This window comes from Motacilla alba, chromosome 1A, assembly GCF_015832195.1.
Source record: "Motacilla alba alba isolate MOTALB_02 chromosome 1A, Motacilla_alba_V1.0_pri, whole genome shotgun sequence".
Lineage (NCBI taxonomy): Eukaryota > Metazoa > Chordata > Aves > Passeriformes > Motacillidae > Motacilla > Motacilla alba.
Window position 1 is genome coordinate 71,340,199 of NC_052031.1, and position 15,530 is coordinate 71,355,728.

Here is a 15,530-nt window from a genome sequence, read left to right on the forward strand (position 1 = left end):
CCGATCAGATGCGTTGATCTGCCCATTCTCCTTCCCCCCTCCCCTTCCTGCAGGACCAATTCAGCTCCTGGAGGAGTGAGCTGGATTTTTTTCAACTTCAGTGGCATGAGAACTGTCAGCTGAGTCTTAATCATGGAGCTATTACTGGTAGTGAACATGAAGGAAGGAGAAGAAATCCAGCTTACTTTTCAGACACAGATTGATTGCAGAAGCACATTTTGATTATTCTTGGGGTGGAGAGAGAAGAGGAAGGAGGAGGTTTGGAGAACAAAACCATCACATTTTCTTTAATTAAAAGGCCCACTATTTTTCTGATACTAATTCACGCTAAATTCTCGCTGACAGTTTTTGATGTTTCCCAGTTCAAAACAACTGAAAGCAGTGAGCTGAAGGGAGAAGAAGGAAGCATCAAAGAGGAGGGCTGTGGCTGCAGTAGGGGGACACATCCTGAAGTGCTGATACTTAGTCTGGGAGGGGGGAGGAGGCAGGATTTATCTACAATGCTTGAAATTCGTTGCTTTTGAGCATCCTCAGGTGTGTGTGATGCTCCAATAACATGGCATCAAGGGAAGAATTGGCGTATGGCTGGATTCTAAAAGCCTGGCATGCGGATGTGTCAGCATCTGTATTGTCATCTAGTTATCTTTTTTTCAAGTGTATAAACATATAAAAATATACACAATAAGTATTTGGACGCTACCGATGACAGCTCTGTGCAATATTAAAGTTCTTAAAGAAACCTATTCTTGCCAGAAAGCTTTAACTTTAAAATTTTTCAGGAAAGCTGTTAAAAAAATAAAATTGCAATACTTGATATTAAATTTTTGATATTAAATTGCAATTTTTGATATTAAAAGCCTGTTTCTATGAAGATTGTAGCTGTGAGTGCTCATTTCTGTCTTTCTTTTAAAGAAAAACTTCTTTTAACCACTAGTGACAATAACTGTTGTTGAACATGGGGGCTAGACAGCAAGAGTAGAAGCTGAAATCGTTGGGAGAGAGAGCTAGAGAGCTTGAATTTGACAAAAATAGTTCCTTCTCTATTCCTCTCTCACTCTCTTGAGCTGCATCCTTCTCACAAAAACAACTCCACCCACTGTTGTAGAAAATGGCCATCTCTTGGGGTGTTCTTTGGAGGTCTTGTTTTGATAGTGCTACTGCTACTTTTGGGGTTTAACACGGATAACCCTATCAGATTTTGTTAAGACATGGAACCAATACAGAAGGACCCATGTATACTATTTAAAATACCCTTGTTAACAGAGATTTAACAGGCATTTCATTCTCCACTGTTCATCACATTCACACATGTGGGATGGGCATTAACAGATTGAGCTACATCTTTTCATTTCAATTCTGCAGCAGTCTCTCTTTGTAGGAATATTTTATGTGGTAATAATTTCCTTCCTATTACAGACTTTCTAACTATGTTAATGGCAGTAGTCTGGCCACAGAGACATTCGTGAGAACTACCTTTGCAGTGACATTTAAACAATTTATTTGATCTTGCTTTAGCATACCTGCTTATGCCTCTTTTCACTCTCTTGGTGACCTCAGGAGAACTTTGTGTATAACCATGGGTCTTTCAATCACATTCAGCTTAACAAAGTGGCATGCAAATTTCTGCGAGATGTTATTTCTGAAGTCTTTGGGATTTGCAGGGAGCCTGCTAGCAGGTGGGTGCCCCTGGACAGCACTGGCATGTTTAAGGAGCAGGGTGTTTAAGGGAAGGCAGAGTGTTTTGACTGAGGGTGCTCCCTTTGATGGGTGTGCAGGTGTTGGGTGAGCCTTGACTTCCCCCAAGCACGAGGTGCTATTATCAATATATTTTTTTTCTTGCTGTATAAGGGAAAAAGCAGAGCCAAGGAAGGTTGATGGCAAGGGGACAAGAGGGCATTTCTACATCTCTCACATATGTACTATGTTGAATTGATCATCTTAGCACCATTTAGAGAAGCTGCAAGTTGTGGATTTGTGGCTGAAATGTGTTACTGGTGTGGGAGTGCTCTTGGCTAAAAGCCTAAAATGAGGGCTTTGTTTTTGGGAGGGCATTTCTTGTCCTGTGCTTGGTGCAGCTTCTCCTGCACTGGACCATGTGTAAGAGTGCTCTTAGAAGGAGGATAATTTAAAAAAATTACCCCTGCCACTATAGCCTTTAACACTTCTATCCGGTTCCATCAGGATCAAAAGTCCTATCATAAAGTGGTGTTACAAAATCATCCAAGCCAAAACCAGGGGAAGGGAAAGGCAAGAAACGAGCTGAATTAACTGGCAAAAAAATTATATTTATCAGCTCGTTGATTTTTAGTATAATTCATGGAAATGAATTCTGTGAGATTGTCATTCCGTGACAGCTGATTGGGTGGGAAAAACGTAGGATTGCTGCTGAATGCTTACATTGACAGGAACATTCCCATTTGCTAAAAATAAAACCCTTGGACAGTAACACCAGACAAATGTGTGTATCTGGGTTACCTGCTGTATGATATCCCCTATATGGGAAACACTTGGAGCACATGATTAGTGCCTTCAATTTCTGTTGAACTAAATTACATTTTAGGTTTGATTTGGTGGGGCATTTGGGTTTTGGGGTTTTTTGGGTCTTTTTGGTTGGGTTTTTTGTTTGTTTGTTTTGTGTTTTGTTTGTTTGTTTGCTTTTGGGTTTGTTTGATTTGATTTTACATAGTTTAGGTTTGGCTTCTTCATAAACATTTGTGTATCTGGGTTACCTGCTGTATGATATCCCCTATATGGGAAACACTTGAAGCACATGATTAGTCTCTTCCATTTCCATTGAACTAAATTATATTTTAGGTTTGATTTGGTGGGGCATTTGGGTTTTGGGGTTTTTTTGGGGTTTGTTGTTTTGGTTTTGGTTTTTTTGTTTTGTTTTGTTTTTTGGGGGTTTTTTTGTTTGTTTTTGGTTTGGGTTTTTTGTTGTTGTTGTTATTGTTAATTTGTTTGGTTTTTTGGGGTTTTTTTGGGGGTTTTTTTGGTTTTTTTGGGGTTTTTTTATAAGACCAGAAGGCAAGCCTAGACAATATAAGTTTAGCTTCTTCATAACCATTTGTAGATTGAGGTGCTGCTCACACTGCTGGCTATCCCTCATGCCTTCCCATTTCCCAACCAGAGTCGTGCAAATAAAGTTCCTGCCTCAGAAGTTGTGTGGAAAGCAAGCAGCTTTCCTGGCTGGGTGATGGAGGTGTCCTCAGCACCTGTTTGTGCCCAGTGTGCTGTTCCTGCACCACTGAGCTGGGTCCCCTGCCCACGTGCAGTGGCCTGCCTACCCACAGCAATAATCACTGCGTGTGTCACACTCTGTCCTCTGCAGAAGGGGAAAATCCAAAGGAATCATCAGTTCTCCTAAAGTTGTCAGCTTTGCTTTTCTGTGGTCATGCCAATTTAGAGCCTGGCTCTGATGTTTCCCCTTTGTCCTGCCTCTTCCACACAACTGTGACTCGCTGTCTGAATTGAGTAGTCCAAGGAGAAGACAAGGCAAAATCCAGCTCTCTGTCCCTGGGGTAAAGGAAATTATATGTAGCTCAACTTTCTCAAGTGACAACATTTATTAGGCAGTCGCTACAGATGTCTGTGTGTAGTCACAGATAGCTTGGTATTTTCTGGGCACTTCTCAAGTAATAAAATCCCAAATCACTATTTTCAGAAGATGTTGAAGCCTTTTTCAGTGATTCCATCAAATGCAGCATTTCTTTACAGATCTTTAATGGAAGTTTGCAGCCAGGAGGAGCTAAGGCATGGATCCAATGTGAATTTTTGCAGCCATCCTTGCTTTGCCTTCTTTGCCAGCGTGGGTCCAGCCTAGAACACACCCAGCCCATGTGTGCACTTGAGGTGCTTCCATGTGGGTTCAGTTCAGACCTTAGCCACGTCTCTGTCAAAAGAAATAAAACAGAGTTGTTGACAGAGAGTGGGGAGAAAAGAGAGAGTCCTTTCCATTTATTTCTGTATTTCTGTGCATGATTTTTGTTTGGCTTTTGAATTTTTTTTTATTTAGTTTTATTTGTTTGGGCAAGTTTCCTGCCATTTACCTTTGCATTTGCATTTCCTATTGATTGGCAATTTTTAAACTGTTTATTGTGCTCTTTTGTTTGGCTGTTCAAGAGCTAAAACAAAAGCCACCAGGCCCTGAGAGGGACACATTTGCATGCGGCGAGCGTTGCCCGAGGAAAAAGTAATTGCTAATGCATATTTATGTGGCACAAATTTGCCATTTGTTTATGCATAAAATTATCAATAGTGCGGGGCGGCCCAGCCGTAGAAAATGGTGACCTTTTTAGCTTAATAAAGAGAAATCAGCTGTTATTGTGAAGAGATCAGCCATTTATTCTGTGGTGAGGGACACTGTCGGGAAAATGTAGATTGGTGCTGGCAATATCATTAAATGGAAGGCCAGTGACCCTTTCGGTATAGTCTATTATACTTTATCTAATAGGGGATAAATGACTCTGCTTGGCAAATAGATTAAAAAAAAATGGAGAGAGAAAAAGAAAAAAAAGGGAAAAAAAACCCCCCAAAAGCAATAAAACCTACTGACTTTGCTCTGACAGCCACAGGTAGGTACTGAGGAGGTAGTCTTGCACGAGCCACCTGGTATTTTTCTAGCACAAAAATTATTTGAAAAACCACAAAACAACAACCAAAAAAACCCCAACCCTTAAACAACCCCCAAGCCCACTCTGTTGAGAATAGTTTGGACTGCTTTGGAGTGGGAAAAGCGTCCAGAGCCAGCCTGTGATTCTTCCTAGGGCATGTCAAAACCACTGTTCTGGAGGGCCAGAATGTGGATTGGGGTTTTGGCTTGTGGAGTGAGAACTCAGCGTTTGAAATGAGGAGATTCTCTGAAGACAGCAGCTTTTCAAAAGCATTTCTGCTTTTTTCTTTCATGCATTCTGTTTTTTAAGAGCAAAGGAGAATTTGCTAGATACTGAAGATCTCACCTGCAGGAGTTGCAGCAACAGAGTTCTCTTCGTAGCACTTGACTAATTCAGCTCAGGCTTTAATAGGCAGATTTAAGACTTGAAGAGTTAAAAACTAACAGCTGTAAGCCTCGAGGAGTTCTTGTGAAAATGAAAGTGGATGCACAAAACCTCGTGTTTCCCAGTACTCATTTCTGCAATGCACAGCTGGAGTTTCAGCCAGCAGGTGAAATGTGGCGAGCTGTGAGTCACAGGTGCTGTGAAATGTTCATTTTCTGTGCAAAACCTGTGCTGGCCTGGGGGTTTGATTTTCAAATTTTATTTTTATCCCTGAGAGATATCCAGCAGATAATTGCTAGGGTAATTTTGGGGCTTTGCTCTCTTTGCTTCCTAAAAATATAACCTTGTCTGTGCTGATGTCATCATCACAGACAAGTCACCACAATGTTTGTCACTCCGTGTCATCTTCCTGGTGGCCCCAGTAAAAAAGAGGTCAGGAGCAATGGAACTTGCAGATAGTGGAGGCTTTTCATGCAGGGCTGTGGGGAAGTTGTGGTCAGAGGCAGGACTTTGGTCCTAAGGCTGTTGCTGTGGTTTCACCCCTATTAAAATTTGGGCAACATTTAAATAAAAATATTTATTCAAATATAATGCAACACATCAAACTGACTCTAGGAGATATTATATACTCTATCATGTATCACTTTCTCTGATGTTGTCTTTGTAAGGCTGAGTGCTGCAGTTCAAGATGTTTGTACCTAAGGTTTTCTCCTATTAGGGTTTTTTGGAAAGGGTTAGTTTAATTCCTGTCCATGCAGCTGTTGCCTGCTTCTGGAATGGTGCACTCACAGTGCTCCCCAACCATGTTGGTGTAGAAACAAAAACATTGTAGGACTAGTTATGGAAATGGAGAGTCAAAGAAATAGATTAAAAGCAGAATTTTTCTGAGGTCCATCCTATGGAAACTGCAGTGAACATGAGAGTGAGTTGAACTGCAGAGCAGGCTCTAGGTTGCTTCACAGGGCAGCAGCCCCCTTTTTTCTGGTTCTGTCTCTCCACTCAAGGCTGTAGCCAAGAGCCATAATTTCAGCAGTCTCTGTTAATGTTTGGTGATTGCTTCGTTGCATTGTTAATAAACAGTTGAATTAGGTGGGGTTTTATCTTTAAAAACACATTTTTATTTTTACTTCAACTAAATAACTAAAGTTTGCTTAATCCAAGTAAATCTGATTTTTTTCAAAGGGTCTTTTTCCATACAGATTTTTCCAGCTCTGCTCCTGAAAAAAAATCCTATTCCCATCAAAGCTTGTAGGCAGTTGTTAGCCTGAGTTTTGCTTTGTCTTTTCTAACAGCCATAAAACAACCCTTTTGAAGCTGCTTGACACCAGCTAGAAAGTTGTATGTAGATAAAATTACCAGGGAGAAAATGCTTGAGTCTGTATGGGAATAAGCTGGGGGTCACAGTGCTGTAAACTAACCCAAATAAAGCTAAGATTCAAATTCAGGTGCTGGTTGTTAATGTTACTGGGTTTGTTTTTTTTTATTTTTGTGCCTGTGCCTGTCCAGGTTGTGGAAGGTAACTGCCAAGTACAGAGAAATCAGAAAGAAAAGCCTCTCCAAAAACCTGAAATATCTGTGGTCATGGAAAATCATAACTTTTGTAAAGAGTTTGTTAAGGGAGGAGGCAGGGCAAGGACAAGCAAGTGTCACTGCTCCAAGCTGGTGGCAGCAAACAGGAGAATGAGCAGAATGAGCACTCCTTTTTCCTTGTGTTCTGCTGCTATGAGGAGGATAAAGGGCTAGCACCCAGTTCCAGGTTGCTGGGAAAGGCTGAAAACATAATGGGGAATATTCTGCAAACAAACGTTACTTGTTCTGATTGTCCTGTGACCTGTTTTGTCCTGGGGTCTCATCCTAATTAGGGGTGAATTGAGGGGGGCTTGTTCTTTCCTCACCTCGTGGTCCGTGTCTGCTGTATTGACAATGTGTGGGTCAGGGAAGGAACATAAAGGACTGGTTTTATATGATGATATTTAGTTAATACTAAATTTAGGTAAATTACTTGATAACCAAGTAATAAGAGTTGAGAAATCGGTGTATTTCAGTTCTCTGTGAAGCTGGTGCACAGGTAGTCTAATAGGTCCCACAAAACTGGATTTATCTTGGCAGGAGGAAATTTTGATAACTTATCTTCATTGAGGAATGACTTTCCTCCCCTCTTTCTTCAGCACAGACTTTAGAGATAGTTGTCTTTCTAGGAGCAGAAATTAATGACTGAGGAAATTTCTATACAAAATATATCGAGGACACGTTTCTGTTTGTTCATCAGGTTGCTCAAAAACAATATAGGAAATTGAGGTTTGTCTTCACCGAGTTTGCCTGCAAGCAGAGCTCAGCAGCGAGCCAGGGATGATTGTCTCTTGAACCTTCATGCACCAGCCTGATCTTGGTGGGGTCTTGTATGCTGCTGCTGCTTTTCCTGGAGCTCTCTGAGCTGTAGGGCTGGAAAAGCAATTCTGTCCAGTTAAGCCAGTAGGAAAAAGCTCCTGGTTTTATATATTAAGGATGTTGATTGCAAAATTTGGTTGTGTGTGTGTTTTGTAGTTGAAAAATAAAAGAAATTCCTGTTGGTATTCATACAAATATTCATACTACCAATTGGTTGGTTAGACTAGCTTGATAAAAATACACTCTAATAAAACTTAGGGATGCCAGGCCTGGCTAGAAGGCCACTCCCCATCTGAGATGAACTTTGGCCTGTGTGAGCACAGGGCATCACAGCACAGACTTGCTGAGGCTTATTCCCGTTATGCATCCTACCTGTGCCCACCTTGTGCCACTTTCTGCTGCATTTCCCCCTCCCTGCTGCAGGCTTGGGGTGACCCAAACCCCAAACTGCAGCCACAGCTGCAGCAGGTGCCCTGAGAGGTGTGAGGGGGCAGTGGGCTTTGGGCAGTCCCTGGAGCCCTGGGCTGGGCTGTTCTTGGGGGGATGCACTCTGTCCCCTGTGCAGGAAGGTCAGGGGAAACTCAAGAACCTCAGGGCAGTGTGTAAGTCGTGGAGTAAGTGTGTGAGTAAGCCACCTACTCACAGAGTGGCAGCTGAGAGCAGCAGCAATTGCAGAGGGCTCCTTGCTCCCAGCACGGGGCTGGCACTGCAGGCATGTCAGACACTCAGCGTGCTTGAAACCCTCCAGAGAAACAGGAATATGGAGTCCCGTCTTCTGGTATTGATTTATCATGATAAGAGGTGCTTCTTCAGTTCTAATAATGTCTACTTTTTTATTTTTTTGCCGTCACATATTTCTATGGCAGCTTCCCCACGTGATAGATGTTGGGTCACACATTAATTTACACCAGCCTCTGTTCTGCAAAAAGGAGTTCATGAACTAAATAAAAAGGAACGGGGAGGGGGATGTCTAGCAGAGCCCAGGCTTTTGTTTCATGTTTTGGATGTATTTTCTTTTTAAAATAAAATTGTTGATATGCATTTGCTTTTATTTTTCTAGCCTTCCTCTTGCTGATGACCGGGTTCCTGTTTGATCCTGTTTACAAGCCTTCCAAGACTGAAAATAACCCCAACTCCTCTGCACTGGGTAGGAAAACAAAGCCATGTAAAGGCACAGTGCAATTATTCTGGAGGGCTGGCAACAAGGAAGAGTGTGGTGTGAAGGAAGAGCTCGGGGAGGAGAAGGAGAAGGTTACCAGGTTACCACAAAGACATCAGTGCACTCAGTTTTCTCACCCACTCTTGGACTGGGGAGGAGGGGGAAGAGTGGGCATGCCAGCCAGTAAATAAGCTTTCTCCAGGCTGGGAGTTCTCAGTGTCAGTATTGTCTGTGCTTTCTGTTACTCATTCAAACTGCTTTGCAGTTGTGTTTCAGTCTATTCAAAATACTCAATAAGATAACTGCGGAAGAGTTTTGGGCTTGGATTGTTGCTTTGCTTGGTTTTGTTTGTTTTGTTGTTTTTGTGGGTGTATGTGCAGTATTTTACTCGTGTGATTGTGTAAATATCTACATCCCAACTACTCAGTTTTTACAAATATGGTCTTTCTTGTCATGAGGGAGACTGGATGGGGAAGAATCTGGTTGGATGCTGTTGGCCTGGCAGGAGACTCAGTTGCAGACAATCCCACCAGTTCTTGTGTCTCGTTGATGCCAAAATGATGTTTACTGTTATATATTCTTCATGTATATTCGTAGCTCTGGGGACTGTTGTTACACAGTCACAGAGTTTCCTAACTTCAGCACTTTTCCTATTAGACAGTCCCATTCCTGAGGGCCTGTTCTAGTCTTGCTTCTTGTGGGAATCAAGGACAAGACACCTCCCCAAGGCCTTTCTCATGTAACAGGCGAGCAGGGGGGCCTCAGGGGGGGAATTATTTCATTACCTGTCCTTCTAGCTGAAGATTCTTGCCAATTGTGCTTCTCTGCTGAACTTATAAAATGTGCTTGCCCTACGTCACCAGGGCATTTTGGGCACATTTTTGGCATGTATTTTGGGGTGCTGTGCACCTGGAGGGACCCTTCATCCAAAATGTAACTGCATTTTGTCACCTCACCGTGCTTGGCTCTTGATTTTAGGGGTTAAAGAGGCCACCACGATCCTGAAGCAGTTTTTGTGCCTGGTGTGATTTCCACGAGGAGTAAACGCTTGCAGAATGAGGGTTTCAAAGACAAGCACTTCCTTTAGGTAGGGTTGTTTTTCTCCTCGTCATTCTGGGCTCGGGGAGCGGAGCTGAGGTCGGCCTTCCTGCGTGAGATGAGTTTGCCACGGGTTTGGTGTCACCTGTCTCTGCCCAGGCTGCTCTCTTGTTTCTGTACCACAGCGGCACTTGCTGAAACACCAGGGTTGGAAATGCAGCCTGGTGACAGGGGACAGGGGACACATCCCCTTTCCTGGGGGGAAATGAGGAGAAGGTGTGCAGAGCTGTGCAGCTGAGATTCTAGGCCTGACCAAGCGAAAAGCCAGAGACAGCCTGCTTGATTTCAGAGGACTTTGTCCACATGCAGAGGGCTCTTCTGCTGTTGTTTTTCAGAAAAAAAAAATATTCTAATGAAATTTGAATGCAGTATTAGGTGAATGATTGATAATATGATGGTGTAAATCGATGTTTTTCTGCTTGGTGCTGAGGCCTTAGACACACATCTGAGATGACAGCCTAAGTCATGGTGCTTTACCATGATTGATTCAGATCTGGAGAAGTTGCACGATTCACTTATATCTTTCTAAATGCCAGAAGTCACTTGTGACATTCTCATCTTTTCCTCGTCTAAATAAGCTTATCAAAGAAGATATCACTAATTTGCCAGGCAGTGCTTAATAATCAAGGAAGTGAAACCTCTATTATACAGAAAAAAAATCTTTTGCTGAGTTGCTGATTGATCTTTAAATATTTTATTTATAAAATAGTATTTAATAATATAATATTCAATAATAATAAACAATAAAAATAATGTCATTATTGATATATAATATAAATATTATATAAACAGTATTTTATAATATATACATAAAATATTACATAATAATAAATAATATTTAAAAATGAACAATACAAATAATGTTATTATTGATATATAATATAAATATCATATAGATGTTATTTATATAATATTATATAAATAAATATTATCTAATAATAAAATAATATTTAATAACAATAAATATTTTTCTGAATTATTTTTAATTAATAAAAGCTTGCTACGTACTGAGCAACTAATTTTTTAAAATTAGTTTTATTTTTCTAAGGCCTTAATTCTGAGAGGGGTCACTAGCCTTTGAGAATTGAGCCACTTTGTTGACAAATCTGTCCTCTAAATTGAACAGCATTAATTAGAGCTTGATGCTGCAGATTCTTCCTTTGGAATGTGGGCGGTGGTATCAACAAAAATGTCTAATGAAATGAGGCTGATTTAAAAGGTCTGCCACCTGTAGATAAAAATGTGCATTTCTGCACATGGTAATCATCAAGCTCAAAGGCTGTGATATGATCCATTGACCTTTTGAAATCCAAACACTTCCTATAAAGACAGAAAGGCACTGATTCCTCAGTCTCTGTTAATAGATAATAGACATGTTAACAGATAATATACAAGTCTGTGTGTTCAGCTGTATTGGTACCCTGTGAAACAGCTACAGGAGAAAAGATATTTCCAATTATGTTAGCCCCAAATTTCCTATCATTTCCTCTGCAGGCTCACGAAGCTCTTGCTATTTTTGTATGTGTTGAGGAACTTTTTTTTTTTTTAATCTAATGATATAGATTGCTAAAAATATTCAGGTGTCTGAGACAGCAGCTAAACATCCCTGAGCCACCCTACAGAAATAAACTAGTTTTGTGTGTGCAGCATGAAGAAACAAGTGCACAGGAACAGGCTTCAGCTCCAGGCTTTTGTCAGGGGCATTTGCAGGAGGGGAGGGGAGAAACAACCCGGCAACTATCACTGTAAAAATGATGAGGAGCGCTTTGATGGTCCTTTTTTGAAGTCACTTCACTAAAGAGGGGCCAAAGCCAAAGCCTGAAAGGCAACTTGGAGCTGGCCTTGGACAGCCTCAGCCCCTCGCTGCTGTGTGCAGGGCAGAGCCAGTGCCTGGGCACACAGAAATAAAGGGAAATGAAGGGCACACAGGAAGGATCTTCTGTTTCCATGTGAGCACTTGGAAGCCCAGGCAAGTGAAGAAGCAGCAGTTTTAGCTGAGCTAATGCAGTAGAAGGCCATTGCACCCAAACTGTCTCAGCAGAACTTCCTGCATAATTAGATTGTAAATCTTCTCAACTGAGGAAGTTTTGCCCAGGGTCAGATTGTCTAAGTAATAATCCATTCTACATAAATTAGAAGATTTGAACTGCTGGGATACATTATTACATTAGTTTTGGGGTTTTATTCTTAATATAACTAAGGAGAACAAATGCAACGATTCTTTTTCTTTTATTTTAATTACCTTGTGTCTCTTTAGCTTTCGTTCACCTCAGAAGGCCTTTCCTGTAGGTTTAGGGATTTCTCCTGAGCTATGATGGTGAGGTTGTTGTACAGGCAAATGAAAACATTTTTAATACACTTCAGAAAGTGAAGCCACATAATCCTTTGGCCGAGTGATGTCACTTCTTCAGTGAGGAATGTAGTCAGAGATGCTGCTGCTCTTTTTGTGCTGCTGAAGTTTTATCTTCCCCCCTTTTCTGAATAGAAATTCATCTTTGGGGTAAAATTAATGGGTGAAAAATTCCTAATAACTGGTTTTAAACAGGTCGGGGTTTAAGTTGATAGTTCAGTTATTTTCTTTGAGAAAAGGAAGATTATGGGTACTTCACATGCATCTACAGCTATATGGAAAAGTGATGGGGTAAATCCTGAAGTTCTTGTTCAGGCAAAAATTGCCATGGAAATTTCAGCATTTGATCTGCTTGCAGAAAGCCAGCTTTGCAGCAGAACACAGATGAACTGATATGGCTTGGACTTGGCATTGTGAGTTTGGGGGTGCTGGCTTTTTTTGGTGCTTTTTGGTGTTGGTACATTTGGCTTTCATTGTGAAATGGAGAAGTAGCCAACTGCTCAGTAGAGCCTTTTTGAAATAAAACATCTTTGGGGCCGAATTCTCTTCTTACTGAAAACTCATATGATACGTAATGGTAGTTTCATTTTTTTTAAGACAAGAAGGAAACTATCTGGGGTGAGAGGTGCTGCACTGGAAGCCAGAGGATAAACCCTTATTTTTTACTTCTGCTTAAAATTCAAACTTGTTCTCATTGCTGCCATTTGCTGCCATTATAATCCTTATAAAATTAGTTCTACATATTTAAATTTTCCATTATTATTGGAATATGCAAGTGGCTGGGTTTCCCTTTTCTTTTCTTTTTTTTTTTTTTTTTTTTTTTTTTTTTTTTTTTTTTGTCCTGAGGAGCATCAGATATAAAGAGAATCAGAAATCAGACCTCAAGACTACTTTTGAGGCAGAAATAATCCAACCATTATTTCTGGTGTAAAAGGTTTGTGAATAGCATCATTTGCCTAGAAGCTGTTTTCCAACCTAATAACTCCTGGAATAATGACTTAAAACTGTTTCCAAGAGGATTAAGGCCCATATAACTATTAGGAAGTCTAAGTTTCTGAAAAAGCTTCTTTCTGATTGGTGAAGAGGTGAGTTCTGATTTGGGTTAAAGCTGCTTGCTTAAGAGAATCAGTTTCAATCTCTCTGAAGTGTAAAGTGTTGCAGTAATCCTCTAGAGAAGGATTGTCTGAGGGCTTTTTCCCCTTTCTTTTCATGTGTAATATATATGTATATATATAGATATATATTTATTGCCATAATGACCTGGGAGATGGTCATTTAAAGGGGTTTTTATCCATTTGGGAGGGGCTTTTTAATCTTCTGCTCTAGTGTGCCTTGAGCAAAAGCTGTTCAAAACGGGCTGGGATTGCAGCTGAACACTTGGCTCGTTGGTTAATCATCACTTGAACACTCTTCATTGGAGAGACTGTGGAGCAGAATTTATTATCTGTGGTGACAGTGTGCTTTTGGGGTTGTGTGCGTGTCAGATGTTCTGTGCTCTTGCTAATTGCTTCTTCAGCCAGTGTAAAGGGCCTGTAGAGGGGAGGCAGGAGAACCCACGGGCTGGGAGGATCTGGGGATCCCCCATGTCCAGGGGTCAGGCATCGTGCATTAGAGGAGTGCTTGGGCTTGCAGCTGAATCCGTGTGATAAAGAGCTGCTTGCTGAGTTGTACTTTTTAATGGGCCAAACTTCCCAGGCGTGCCTCAAAATGCACTGGTGGCAGGAGCTCACCGCAGAAACTCACACTGGAACGGCTGCTAGCCACCTTTTGTTCCCTTGAATTAGCCAGAGCTCCTGGCTGAATCACAGGGATGGCTCAGCAGATCCCACTGGAAACCTGAAATCATCCGTGGCTGCAGCCAGCTCCATCCTGGGGTGCCTGCCCTGGGGTTGGGTTGTTTACAGCTGTCCCAAGAGCACACTCGTGTGAGGAGGTGAAATAAACATCTGGTGTTAGCAAAGGAAACTGGAATTGCTGTATTTGCTTGAGGAATTAGCAGCTCTGGCCATTCAGAAATCTGCAATAATATGCATGTGCTGTATTCATGTTGACCTTTAGGGAAATGTGGCCTTGTGAGCAATTTAAAGGTGATTTAGCAGAGTTTCTCACTAATAAGGGAACAATGAGATCTGGCTGTCGAAGCTTGTTGTTATACAAGGCAGAGCCAGTTTTGTGGGACACTGAAATCCATCTTTGAGAAATGCAGAGGGAATATAATCAGTGATGGTACTTAGCATGCAGCTGAACTGGGCCCTGTTTTGAAAAAACTGCTCTAATTTTTACAGGGGTTGACTGCAGCCACAATAGAGAAAAGTGAATAAGTGTTTTCTGATTAGGTCTGTGGCCAAATTCTTATTTCTGATGCGGGGTGCACAGTGCCAAAAATCTGATGCATATGCTTATGAAATATTTTTCTGGTTCTATATGTACTATAAATACATTCCACATGGCTTTATACAAAGCTCTCTGTTATTTCAGTAAGTCACAAGCTACTAAGCCAGATCCAAAGAAGCTGAAGCTCTGAATAAGGTTCTTTAACATTTTATGACTTTGAAACGCTGGTTTAGAGTATATTTGCTTCATTAATTTGTGGCTTTGATCTCAGTTGGGTAAGCATTGAAAAGATAGGCAAAATTTAATGGGGAAAAAAACCCCTTTTTCACAAAGGTCTCTTGTTGCCCTTAAGTTAACAGGCTGAAGAAAGTTCCTTTTCATTTTCAGTAGTGTGGCTTCTGATTTTGAACCAGGAATATGCAGTGTTATTTAAATAAGGCAAAAACCAGGAATATGCAGTCTTATTTAAATAATGGCAAAAACCATTCAAGGCATACTGCTGCTGAGGATCTTCTTTGGTGTGACCAGGTCTGGCAAAATTGCTTGCCTAGGGTGAGTAGGAGTCTCTCCTGGAATTTTTGGAGGGGAAAAGAATATCTGTGCTCCCTCTCCTCCCAGCTGTGGGACTGGGGGAGAGGCTGTGCAGTGTGGTCTTCCCTCGCCCCAGACAGGGCTGGCCAGTGGCCCAGGAGCTCCCTGGAGTGTTCCCAAGGGACAGTAACATCAAGGCTGGCTACTGCCTTGCTGGCTGCTCTTTTTTACATTAAAACTTGAATTCCAGCATTACAGTTAAAAAGATGAGGAGGGAGAGTGGCTGAGCTGCAGAGAAAGAGTCTGGTAAACCTAAGCAGAAAACTGCAGAGATGTTTTGCTTGTTGCAGCAACAGGTTGCTCCAATTTCTCCTTGGTTGTTTGGGGTTTTTTCAATGACCATTTATGTAGTCGGGCACCAGAGCAAATTCAGGTTAAATAAGGGAACACTTTTTTCCTCCCCTTCCTTTTATTTCCTGCCCAGAAGCAGCTCGGTATGACCCATGGGAAGTGCAGCTCTGTTCCCAAGGCTGGTGATACAAATCAGCCCCTCGCTTTGCTTTCTCCTTTGCTCAGCAGCTTCCTAATTGAGCCTTCCTGCTGTCCCTCCCCACATCCCTGAGTTTGCATCCTTTGAAGCCCTGGGAGAGAGCAGAACCCCACCCTGCCACGT

The 15,530-nt window shown here is 41.6% G+C and overlaps 1 long non-coding RNA gene across 8 annotated transcripts in view; it reads left to right on the forward strand.

Annotated features, from left to right (window-relative positions):
* Window positions 1-15,530, forward strand: part of LOC119707714 — a 288,774-nt gene that overhangs the window by 141,523 nt on the left and 131,721 nt on the right. For all 8 annotated transcript variants that reach the window (XR_005258828.1, XR_005258826.1, XR_005258825.1 and 5 more), the window contains one exon: window positions 8,446-8,532. This is a non-coding gene — a long non-coding RNA (uncharacterized LOC119707714). The remainder of the gene's footprint in view (window positions 1-8,445; window positions 8,533-15,530) is intronic.